General features: G+C 38.6%; 1 pseudogene; it reads right to left on the bottom strand.

The window, feature by feature from the left end:
- Nucleotides 1–5,983: 5,983 nt before the first annotated feature.
- Nucleotides 5,984–6,944, bottom strand: LOC118829370 (annotated as a pseudogene).
- Nucleotides 6,945–11,258: the final 4,314 nt, after the last annotated feature.

The following is an 11,258-nucleotide window of genomic DNA, read 5'->3' as shown; positions in this document are numbered from 1 at the left end:
AATAGCATCACAAGAAGGGGAGGAAGTTTAACAACATCTTTCTCCAGATGTCATCCAGAGGTGGGGAACCTGCAGCCTCAAGACCACATGTGGCCCTCTAGGTCCTCAAGTGCAGCCTTTTGACTTCACAGAACAAATTCCCTTATGCAGTAGCAATTAGATTTGAAGCTCTTTCCCACCCATTAATAGGCCATGTTACCTGCTTATATCACAGGAAGTCCAAGACATATGTGGTGGGAGGAGCTTCCTGACAGGAAAAGGAAGTTATGTCACAGAAAATGCTGAGAGAGAGAGAAAGATGTTGCTAATGGCTGCTAACAGTCACCCTCATGATTGTTAGAGCTGAACAGGCTGACTTAGCTGTACTGTGAGTTTACTTTGGGGAAGGTCCCAGCAGAGGGTGGGAGAGGTTTGGGGATAGCAAAGCTCCAGGTTGTTATATTGTGTATTGAATGTTTTGGGTTCCTTGCTGCTATGATGAAGTGGACTGACTGGATAAATGGCTTGTGGGATATGGTTCTTTGGTGTCTGAATAAATGGTTTACTTCTTCTACCTTCTATGTAGAGAGTCTTATATACTTTGAGATACAGAACTGCATAGGCATTTTGACAATTATCATCTACATTGTTATTACTGCCTTACTGTTTCACCTTAATATAAGGATTTGTTCTGTAAAACTTAGACTCAGTCAAAAGGCCTCACTCAACAACCTAGGGAGCCACATGTGGCCTCAAGGCCAAAGAAAGACATCAAAGTAAGAGGACTACTCCTGTTCAACATTACACCAATAAAGGAGGTAAGAGAAACTTGAGGTAAGAAATGAGTGTGTGTTGGTGGACACAGAGAGGGGTGATGTGACAGATTTAAGTACCACCTGTCTTGCTATTTTGTATAAAAGGAGAGAAGAGTTTCTGAGCACTCTGCTAAGTACCCTGAAAATGTTTTAATTCTCCATGACATCACTAGAGTGTGCCAGCTTTATTCATTGCTGGTAGTCATGGACTGTATGTGTACAAATACATAATTGAATATGTGTGTATGATAGAACGATAAGCCCTTTTGAAAAATTGATGGTGATTTAGAGCTAAACCTTAGTGACCAGGAACTGAGGAACAAATAAGGGAAGGGACTTACCTAAGATCAGCCAGGGAGTAAGCGCTGGGAGTGGGATTTGAACCCAGATCCTCTGACTCCATATCCATTGTTCTTTCCATGCTTGCCATGCTTCTTCTCAACATCTTTTATCATCAGAATTCTGTAAGAATTACTTTATTCTAAACACCTAAACTGTTCTTTCCTTCAACCTACATAATTAGTGGCATGGTCATATTGAGACCATTGCTGTTTTGACAGAATTATAAGAAGTATCTTTCTTATTTTACATCTCAGAAAGTATGGGGCAAAGTTAGGATTGAAGATGTGAGGGTTAGAATGTATATAAAATACAGATTCTCTCTACTTAAAATGTTGTCTGATGTCATGTCCCACCCAGATCTATCAGGGCTTAAAGAAAAACACAGACTCTGTACAAGTTCAATTAGAATTCCTGGAAGAGAGGCATAAAGAATTTTTTACGAGAATTGAACATGATTTGAACATGAACATGAACCAAATGAGAGCTGCAGCAAAAAATATGAGAACTATGGAAGAAAAAATAAGAAAGAGAATTAATGGTTTAGCATGAAAGTTGCAAAACCTTAACTATGCAACAGATTCCTTGGAAATTAGAATGGACCAAATTGAAGATAATGATTCTATCAGACAACAGGAAATATTAAAAACAAGTAAAAAGACCAAAAAATAAAAGAAAATGAAGGATGTCTCATAGCAAAAATAAATGGCCTGGAAAAAAGATTAAGAGATAATTTAAGAGTCATTGGATTACATGAAAGCCTTAACCAAAAGAACCTCAACATCATGTTTCAAGAAATCCAAGCTATCACTAGCCATATAAAAATGCTCTAAATAACTAAAAATTAGAGGAATGCAAATTAAAACAATAGTGAAATATCATATTCATCAGATTGGCAGAGTTGACAAAAAAGGAAAATAACAAAAACTGGGGGGCTATGAGAAAATGGGCACATTAATGCATTGTTGGTAGAACTGTGAACTGGTTTAGTCATTCTAGGAAGCAATTTCGAGCTATACCTGAAAAATCTATAACACATCCTTTGACCTAGTAATACTATTACTAGGTCTGTACCACAAGAAATAAAAGAAATAGAAAAGGACCCATATTTACAAAAAAAAATTATAATAGCTCTTTTTGTGGTGGTGAGAAATCGGAAACTGAGAGAGTATGCATCAATTGGGGAATGACTGGACAAATTATGGTATATGAATGTGACGTAATACTATTGTGCTATAAGGAATTATGAATGGGGTAATTTCAGGGAAACCTGGGAAGACTTGCATAAACAGAGGCAGAATGGTGTGAACAGAAGCAGGATTACAATTTACATAATAGTATCACTATAATTCATGATGGAACATGCTACCTACCCATGAATGGAGAGGTGTGGGAGTCAGAGTACAGACTGAGACTTTTTTTCTTTTGACATGGACAATGTGGAAACATCTAGAACGTCTATAGCGGAAACTTCAAGCACAAAGAGGCTTCATCAAGAATTGGTCATGTCTTGACTATTACGGAAGTGTTTTGCATAATGATACGTGTGTGGCCTACATTGAATTGCTTGCCTTCTCAAGGAGGGTGAGTGGGGAGGGAAGAAGGGAGAAAATTTGGAACTCAAAGTGTCTGACAAGATTACTAATCTATCAAGTAAGGAGAATGTTGTGGATGTAATTTATCTAGATTTTAGCAAAGTTTTTGACAAAGTATCTTTTGTTAACCTTGTGAAGAAGATGGTAGTACAATAGCTGATAATACAATCAAACAGATTTAAAATTGATTGAATGGCTGGACTCAAATAGTAATTGTTAATGGTTCAACGTCAACACGACAGGAAGTTTTCAGAAGAGTACCCCAGAGATCTTGGCCTTGTGCTTTTTACCATTTTTATCATTAACTTAGATAAAATCATAGATCGTATGCTCATCAAATTTGCAGATGACAAAGCTGAAAAAATAGATAACACATTGGATTACAGTATCAGGCCAAAGGTATCTCAATAGGCTAGTGCCTTAGGTAGAATCTAAAGAAATTTAGTTTAGTAGGGATACATGGAAAGTTTTGTACTTGGGTAACAACAATTGGCCTCATAACTATAAGAAGAGGGAGAAGTGATTAGATCGCATTTGTTCTGAATAAGAACTGTTGGTTTTTCTGGACTGTGGCACAATTGGGACAGCCATAATGTTAATACCATCTTTTGGCTGCATTTAAAAGGAGTCTAGCTTCAAGGAATAGTGAGGTGATAGTCCCACTGTATTCTGCCTTCATCAGACCTCACCCAGAATGGTGTATTCAGTTTTTTGTGCCATAATTTAAGGACATTGATAAGCAGGAGGGTGTTTATTAAGAGAGCATTTATTAAGTTCTTATTAAGTGCCAGGTACTGTGCTAAGCCCTGGGGATATGAAGAAGAGCAAAAGACAGTTCCTACCTTTGAGGAGCTCAAAATCGACTGGAGGGGAGGGGGAGAGCATGTAAACAACTATATAGAATCAAGCTACTATTTACAGGATAAATAGGAAATAATCAACAGAGGGAAGGCACTAGAATCAAGAGGGATTGGGAAAGGCTTCCTGGAGAAGGAAGGATTTTAACTGGGACTTTAAGGAAACCAGAGAAGCCAGGAGGTGAAGACAAGGAGGGAGAACATTCCAGAAATGAGGCAAAGCTAGAGAAAATGCTCAGAGCTGACAGGAGGTGGAGTGTCTTGTTTGAGGAATACCAGGAAAACTGGTGTTGCTGGATCAAAAGTATGTGGCAGGGTGGAAGGTCTAAGAAAACTAGAAAGGTAACGGTGTGGGCTAGGTTGTGAAGGGCTCCTTTTCCAGAGGAAGTCAACGATTATAATGAAGGGCCTTGGATACATGACATTTAAGAGACGGTTGAAAGAAATGGGTATGAACATACCCATGGACTCAGCATGGACTTAGGAAGGATATTTCTGTCTTCCACTATTGGAATGGTTGTCATATGGAGAAGGAATTAGACTTGTTCATGTTTGGCCCCAGAGGACAGAAACAAGACCAATGGGAAGAAGTTACAAAGAGAGTAATTTAGGCTTGATGCTTGGAAAATCTTCTTAACAATTAGAGATGTCCAAAAGTGGAATGAACTTCCTTGGGAAATATCAGGCTCCCTTCCTTGGCAACCTTAAAGCAGAGAGTGAATAGCATTTGTAAGTGGGGATTGTGTAAGTGGTGGACTAGATGCTCACTGAGGTCCTTTCAAACTCTCAAATTCTGTAATTTTTACTCTTGTCTTTGGTGCTTTATCCCTCAACATATCATATATGTTTTAAACATATGCATGGGAGGCATCTTGAAAGAGAGCTTGTAAGGTGACATTTTGCTTTACCAAGTCAATTTTTTTTTAATACTGGCAACAAACAGTGGCACATTGTAGTCTCTTATGTGATTTGTAAAAAGTGATAGGGTAGATACTCTTAACCTGAAATCATTGATGACCTTCTGAGAGTACAATGTCAGAAGATTGCTAAGAAGTCAGAATGTAAGGAGTTGAGGAATAATTGGCTATGTAACGCATGTCTGAAAAGTTTGACATTGAAGAGAAGGAAAAAAGTAAGATGTAATCCTATTTTTAGCTTTGTTACTAGTGCTTGGAAGGTCATTAAACCATAAGTTCCAGTTACTAAATCATAAAATGGATAAAAAAAAATTTTTGGTCTAATGAATGTAATACATTTGGCAAACTCCAGCACTGGAAGCATGTCAACTTTAAACAACAAAAAGAGATAGTGTGCCCTTGCTTATGAAATAGTGATGGTGTTTACTTCTTCAATCATATTTGCTGAATTATCAATAAATTTGTTGAAGTTGTGAAGTGTCATGAACATGATGCTTCTCTTTTATAATTAGTGACTTTATCTTTGCAAAAGGAAATAGAGTTCTTCTAAGCGCTTAATATATTTAATGGCTATAAATACAACTTGTAACATAATTTCAATAAGCTTATCCTGATCTGGGGGAGCTGGAGGGTAGGGGTAGGATTCTTATTGCAGTTTAGGTTAACCAAGCAATTATTCTATTACTAAGTATGATTAATGCCTAATGATTTGCCTTGGTTAATAGCACAATCCACATCTGCTCTCAGTGATAGGATTTAGTTACTCTAAGTTTTTAAATGAAAGATAGATTCATTTCTCCCCCTTAAAGACTTAGACTTTCCTTCTAATATAATGTTAGAACTATCTTTTGCACAGAATTACCAGATTTAAGCTTCTCTTGTCTGTGAAACTATGAATCTCTAATATATAGAGATTTTCTTTTAAGTACATCTTAAATTTAACCTGGTGGCACCAATACTGTCCTGAGTGTCCATATTCCCTTCTGAACTTCCTTCTACTATTTATTTTTCAGTAACTGTTTCTCTTTTAGCCAGCAACCCTGACAGTCTTTCCCTTCCAGTTTGATTTTTTTTTAAATATCCCAGAAATTTATTGAATGTTCTGCTTGAGTACAATGAATGTAGAAAGATTGGGACTGTTTGCTTTTGGTGCTCCTGGTAAATCTCAAAGAGGCACTAAATGGCAGGGGCTGCCAATCAGAAGTAGAGATGGAAAACCTCAGATCAATTGTGTGGATGATCTCAGCTTGTGAGGTTCTAGTCTCTAGTGAAATTAGGCCACTCCCTTTAAAAGAGATCAGTGCGTGAAGGTAGCCAGAATTTGGGAGGGCATTTCACATGCTGGTCTATTGAAACATTTAAATACTTTGAAATACAAAATAGCTCTGAAGTTTTCAATACTGGAAAACTTTCAAGTCTAGGGTGTCTAAGCCAGGAAGAGCTGGTCTGTGTTCCTCCAGTTGGACGCCTTTTCCCGAAAGTTAATCTTTGGCTTTGGCCTCCATTTCTTCAGCATCATCATCTCCGTCCACCTCAGCATTTTCCCTCTCAAGCCTCTCCAGCTGTCTTGCAAGCTCAGTTTTATCTGTGTCAGTGACCACTTTGGGCTCCATTTGAACATTGAAGACACCTCTTTTCTCCTCAATCTTTTCTTTGATGACAGCCATAGCCTGATTGAGGACAGACAGGCCTTCTGTTCTCTCTAGGGTTGTAGTAGTCATCACATACCGAGGAGGCACTATCAGGTTAATCTTGATGGGCATATTTTCTGTGGAACAATTCAAACCTGCTCTCAGAGCTTCTTTTACAGCATCCATCCCCTCATAACCATAACAAGCCATTTCAATATCAGCTTGGATTTTGACAGCTTATGGTGTCAAGCGCCTATTTACGTTATCGATCAGTACTCATCGTTCATCTTCATTCAAATCCAGTCCATCCAGGATTGAAGGGTCTGAGACTGCATGTTTAAATGCATCATAGGCACCATATCCTGGTCTCTTATACTTGTCATCAAAGACCCAGGCAGTTCTCTGGGATAGGCCCTCTAGCTGCTCATCCTTACCATACTCTAACACTTCAGCAATATGACGAAGGATGCTATAAACAGTTTTGGAGTTGGTGAATTTGTCTTCACGTTTGATTGCTTCTTCTGGAGAAACTCTTCCTTTTGACAAATCAATATATCCTTTTTCTTTGTCTGCTCTAATGACAACCACACATTCATTTTTGCCAGTTCAGATGAGTTTGTTAATGGAGCGGATATGTTTTCTAGACAGCTCACTAAGAAGAATCATGCCTTCAATATTGTTGTATTCCAATAGACTGACATAAGCTCCCATTTCAGCAATGGACCATACATTCACCATTACTACATCTTCTACTTCATGAAGTTTATGCTGGTAGAATCTACGACTTAGACCTGGCATTCTGAAATATGTGTGTGAGGGTCCCGAACTGGGTCCCTGCACTGTTCTCTGCACTCCGGGAAAGGCCCAGAACTGGGCTGCACCAGAACCTGCCGCCACTTCCCCTCAGCATGCATTAAGACCTCTTGACTCACTTCTTAAAGAGTGCCGTTCACTGAGTGGGTATTACCTCACTCAAAGTAAGAACCTGAAAAGACCTTAGCCTAAGAGGGCCAGGGTGTCCCATTGCATCCTGGGCCATCTCCAATCATCCTGATGAATATCTGTCCACTGGACCCAGATGGTGCTGGAGGAGAAAGTGAGGCTGATGACCTTGCACAGCTCTCCCTCACTCAAATTAAAGTCAACTGCAAGTCTGGTCATCATTCCATGATGTCATGGTTTTCAACCAACAACAGCAACCTTTCATTGTTATCTATTTCTTTTCTTTTTTTCCATCTCTATCACTACCCTTCCCCTTTAAACTCTCTTCCATGCCCCCAGACAATAAAAAACCTCCCTTGTAACAGATAAGTATAGTCAAGTGCAAAAGAGACTGGTAGGTGCGCCAAATGAATATATGTGCATGCAGGTGGTGCAAATTCCCCACATGGGAGAGACTGGGGAGCCTGCTCAGGGACAGTTGTGATGAGACGTAATGGATTGATTTTGACAGGTCTTGGAGCATGTGTAGACATTATATAACTGGTTCTGATTTGCTGATCACTTGATTAGGAGAAGACTTTTCAACTGGCTCCATAGTCAGAACTGGAGGTGCCTCCAAAAAGACACTAGCAACCAAAGACTCAGCAATTTTCATTTTCTTCAGCTGCTTTGACCTTCAGTTGACTCCTTTGCATGCAATATCCACTAAGACACCTTGAGGCTGACATGTGAGCCTGTGAAATGGCATTGGTCTTTGGCATCTGCATTTGTTCCTTTCCATTTTAGGTAGAAGGCTTGGAGGCTCCAACCTTGTGAGTTTCAAAATGTCGAAGAGAGTGAACTTCTGAGCATCCTGCTGTCACAGCATTCAAGATTTAGCACCTACCTCCACATTGATGTCCTGAGGGGCAGTGACTTTTAGGAGTAACCTGTGGGGTCCAGACCACCAGTGACTCAGTTGGGGACTTATCCTGAAGATAGGCCTTGTTTGGACATGAACTTTGTGGGACCAAGGTTGTATAGAACATTGAGCAATATGTAGAGCATTATTTAATGTTGAGTGGGATAGTGAACTCACTGTCCCTAGAAACCAAAGTGCTATAGGGGAGAGTTTATCCTGAGCTGTTGGATGGAAATGTTTGTACATTTATTGTCGCTATATCTTTGAAGTAAATAAAATAGCTTGTAAAAGCTAATTGATATTAATATTTAAATATAACTGCGACTCTAGTCCCTGGCAGCTAATGATGGTGGGGAACATAGTTTGTAGGGGCTTGAGCCAATGTTAGTATGAAGAAATGAACCCCCCAAAAGCCCACAGGGTGCCTCTAGCACCATGAGGAGATGTAGCTGCCAGGCTCTGGGAGAATAAGCCATAGAGTATCCACTACATAAGCAAACAATAAACTCTTTCTTTATAACATTTTTTTTCAAACTGATACTCTACCACTCTCTATTCTCCTGGGTTTGAGTGTGAGTGACTTGCTTTACAATTTCAACCTCTTCACTCACGTGTACATTGACAAGCAAAGAAGCAAGTAACCCAGAAAATTCTTATTTAGGGAATTTTAGGTAATATTTATTTTTACTTCTGTACTTTAAAAAGAATATACACATAGGTTCTAAGAACAGAACAGAAATGAACAAGTGGGAAATATTAATTTCAGTCATGTTCATTGTGTAATAATTACTAATTAATTTCTCCCTTTCCCTTAAAGGGAAGGAACATTAGCAGATTTTTGTAAAGTTCTTTTTTCCTTTTGTTTGGTTTCTATTTTACTTTGAAGAATTCTAAAAACAGATTAATTCTCCCAGGCTAATGATTTTCCTCTGTCACCCAATTTTCTATTTACTTTTAAGTCTCAAATGGAAGAGAGTTGGATTTAAGTGCTAATCCATCCGGATAAGAGACTTCTCCATATGGTTAGCCAGTACTTTTTTCTTAAGCCAATCAATGATTACTTCGATGAAGAGCAAAAGATTAGTAGCTGACAAGATTACAATCAAATGCCATGTGATTCTTATATCTATTTACTATTATTTTCCAACAATGTAGCATCTGATGTTGCTATAGGAAACAGTTTAATGTGCTAAGTTAACCTTCCAGGAAGATGTCCGTGGTGATCATAACCGACATAGAGCTGCTGACAGTCCTTTGAAATGAGAAGAGGTATTTTAGAATCTAGAGGAAATTCAACGAAATGCTCTCAATTCAAGTAATGCAGCAGTCCCTTCAATACCTACCTATAGAAGACAGAATGACTTACAAAGGATTGAATTAATGGCATTCTTGAAGGTTGGCTTTTGTTCTTTGCTTGCTAGATAGCTCGTTGTTTCTTGCAGTTAATGAAATTAATAAAACAAGCTATGGGTAGAGAGCCTGAGCACTAACAGCAAGCTTTTCCACACCTTGGTTTCTCCATGGACCTGTGGTCTTATCAGTATAGGTTCACCCTCCAGCAATGAAGAGCACAGATCGTAAAAGTTTGATGAACTGACAAGGCCACAGAAGTCATGACTGAGTGGCCAACCTATAGATGAAGAGCAGCAATCAACTTCGCTAGGTTGGACCTCAGAACACTTACTTAGTCTGTTGCCTGGGATGACCTTGGAGACTTTACAACATGGTAGAACCTGCCAAGGTTTATGTTCAGCCTTCAACAAACCCAGTCATGTCCATATTACAACAAGCAACACTGGAAAACAAAACAAAACAAAACAAAAACCCTATCTTTCAGTTTGTGACAACACTGGCTATTTTCATGGCCTATTCATGACTACTTTTGAATCTCATGGCCTGACTAAAATTTTTGCTCAAATTCAATCTAACTCAAATCAACAAACATATATTAAGTGCCTTCTGTATGCAAAACATATATCAAGACTGTTGTGCTAGGTACTGGTTGAGGGATAAAGTTTAGATGAAATAGGATCTTTGCTCAATGGAGGTTATAGTTTAATCATGTGACATGGCATGCATAAAATAAAAATGATACAAGTTTTTTATAGTAGCTAAAAATTGAAACTAAGAGGGGATCCTTCCATTAGCAGACTGACTAAGCAAATAGTGGTATATGAATATAATGGATTACAATTGTACCACAAGAAATGATGGAATGGATAGTTTGAGAAGCAAATGGGAAGACCTGTAAGAAACGATGCAGAGCAAGGTGAACAGAACTAAGAGAACAATTAATTTAATGACGTTATAGACACTTTAGAACTCTCATCAATGCAAGGACAAATCATGAGCCCAGTTAGAAGACTGAAGATGAAACATGCCACTCACCTCCTCCCAGAGACGTGATGAACTTAAAATGCATAAAGAGCCTCATACACCTACTAGCTGTGTGACCTTCGGCAAGTCACTTGGCTTGTTTGCTTCCATTTCCTCAACGGTAAAGTGAGGATAATAATAGACTCTACCTCCCAGGGTTGTTGTGAGTTCAAAATGAGATAATATTTATGAAGTGCTTGACATGGTGCCTGGCATATAGTGGGCACTATATAAATGCTAGCTATTATTATTATTATTATTATTATTATTATTATTATTATTATTATTATTTTATTTGGGGTGATAAGCAAAGTGGACATTTGTTTTGCTGGACTATGCATATTTATTATGGGGGTTTACTTTTTTTTGTCATTCAATTGGGGAATGGGGAATGGGGAATAGTGGATGGGACAGACTATAAATTCATGTAAAAATGAATGAATAAATAATTTGAAAACACCAACCAGGTAATGTTTGATATATGGAGCAGAGAGGGACAATGTGCTGTTCTCCTTCCAAAGAGAGAAAAGGTTATTTTCACCTTTGGGAGATGGATAGGGTAGAATCAAGTTGGCATTTGAGTTGTCCTTAAAGTATGAACAAGAATTCAACAGGTAGGGATGGTGGGCATTATGGGCATAGGAAACAGCATGAACAAAGAAACACAGGTAGAAAAGCACGAGGCCAGTGAAGAGTCCAGTATGTATAGAGTACAAAGTAGAGAGTAATAGTCATACTAAAAAGGTATGATAGTATCTGCTTATGAAGGACCTCGAAAGACAGGCAAAGGAATTCAAACTTTAATCAGTAGGCAATTGAGGGCCATTGAAGGATTTTGATTGTGAAGAGTGGATTGGCAAGGGGAGTAAGAATAGGTAGGAAGACCTGTTCAGAGGCTATCCAGTA

Source organism: Trichosurus vulpecula, chromosome 8 (genome assembly GCF_011100635.1).
Source record: "Trichosurus vulpecula isolate mTriVul1 chromosome 8, mTriVul1.pri, whole genome shotgun sequence".
Classification (NCBI taxonomy): Eukaryota; Metazoa; Chordata; class Mammalia; order Diprotodontia; family Phalangeridae; genus Trichosurus; species Trichosurus vulpecula.
This window is presented reverse-complemented; position numbering and strand designations above follow the sequence as displayed.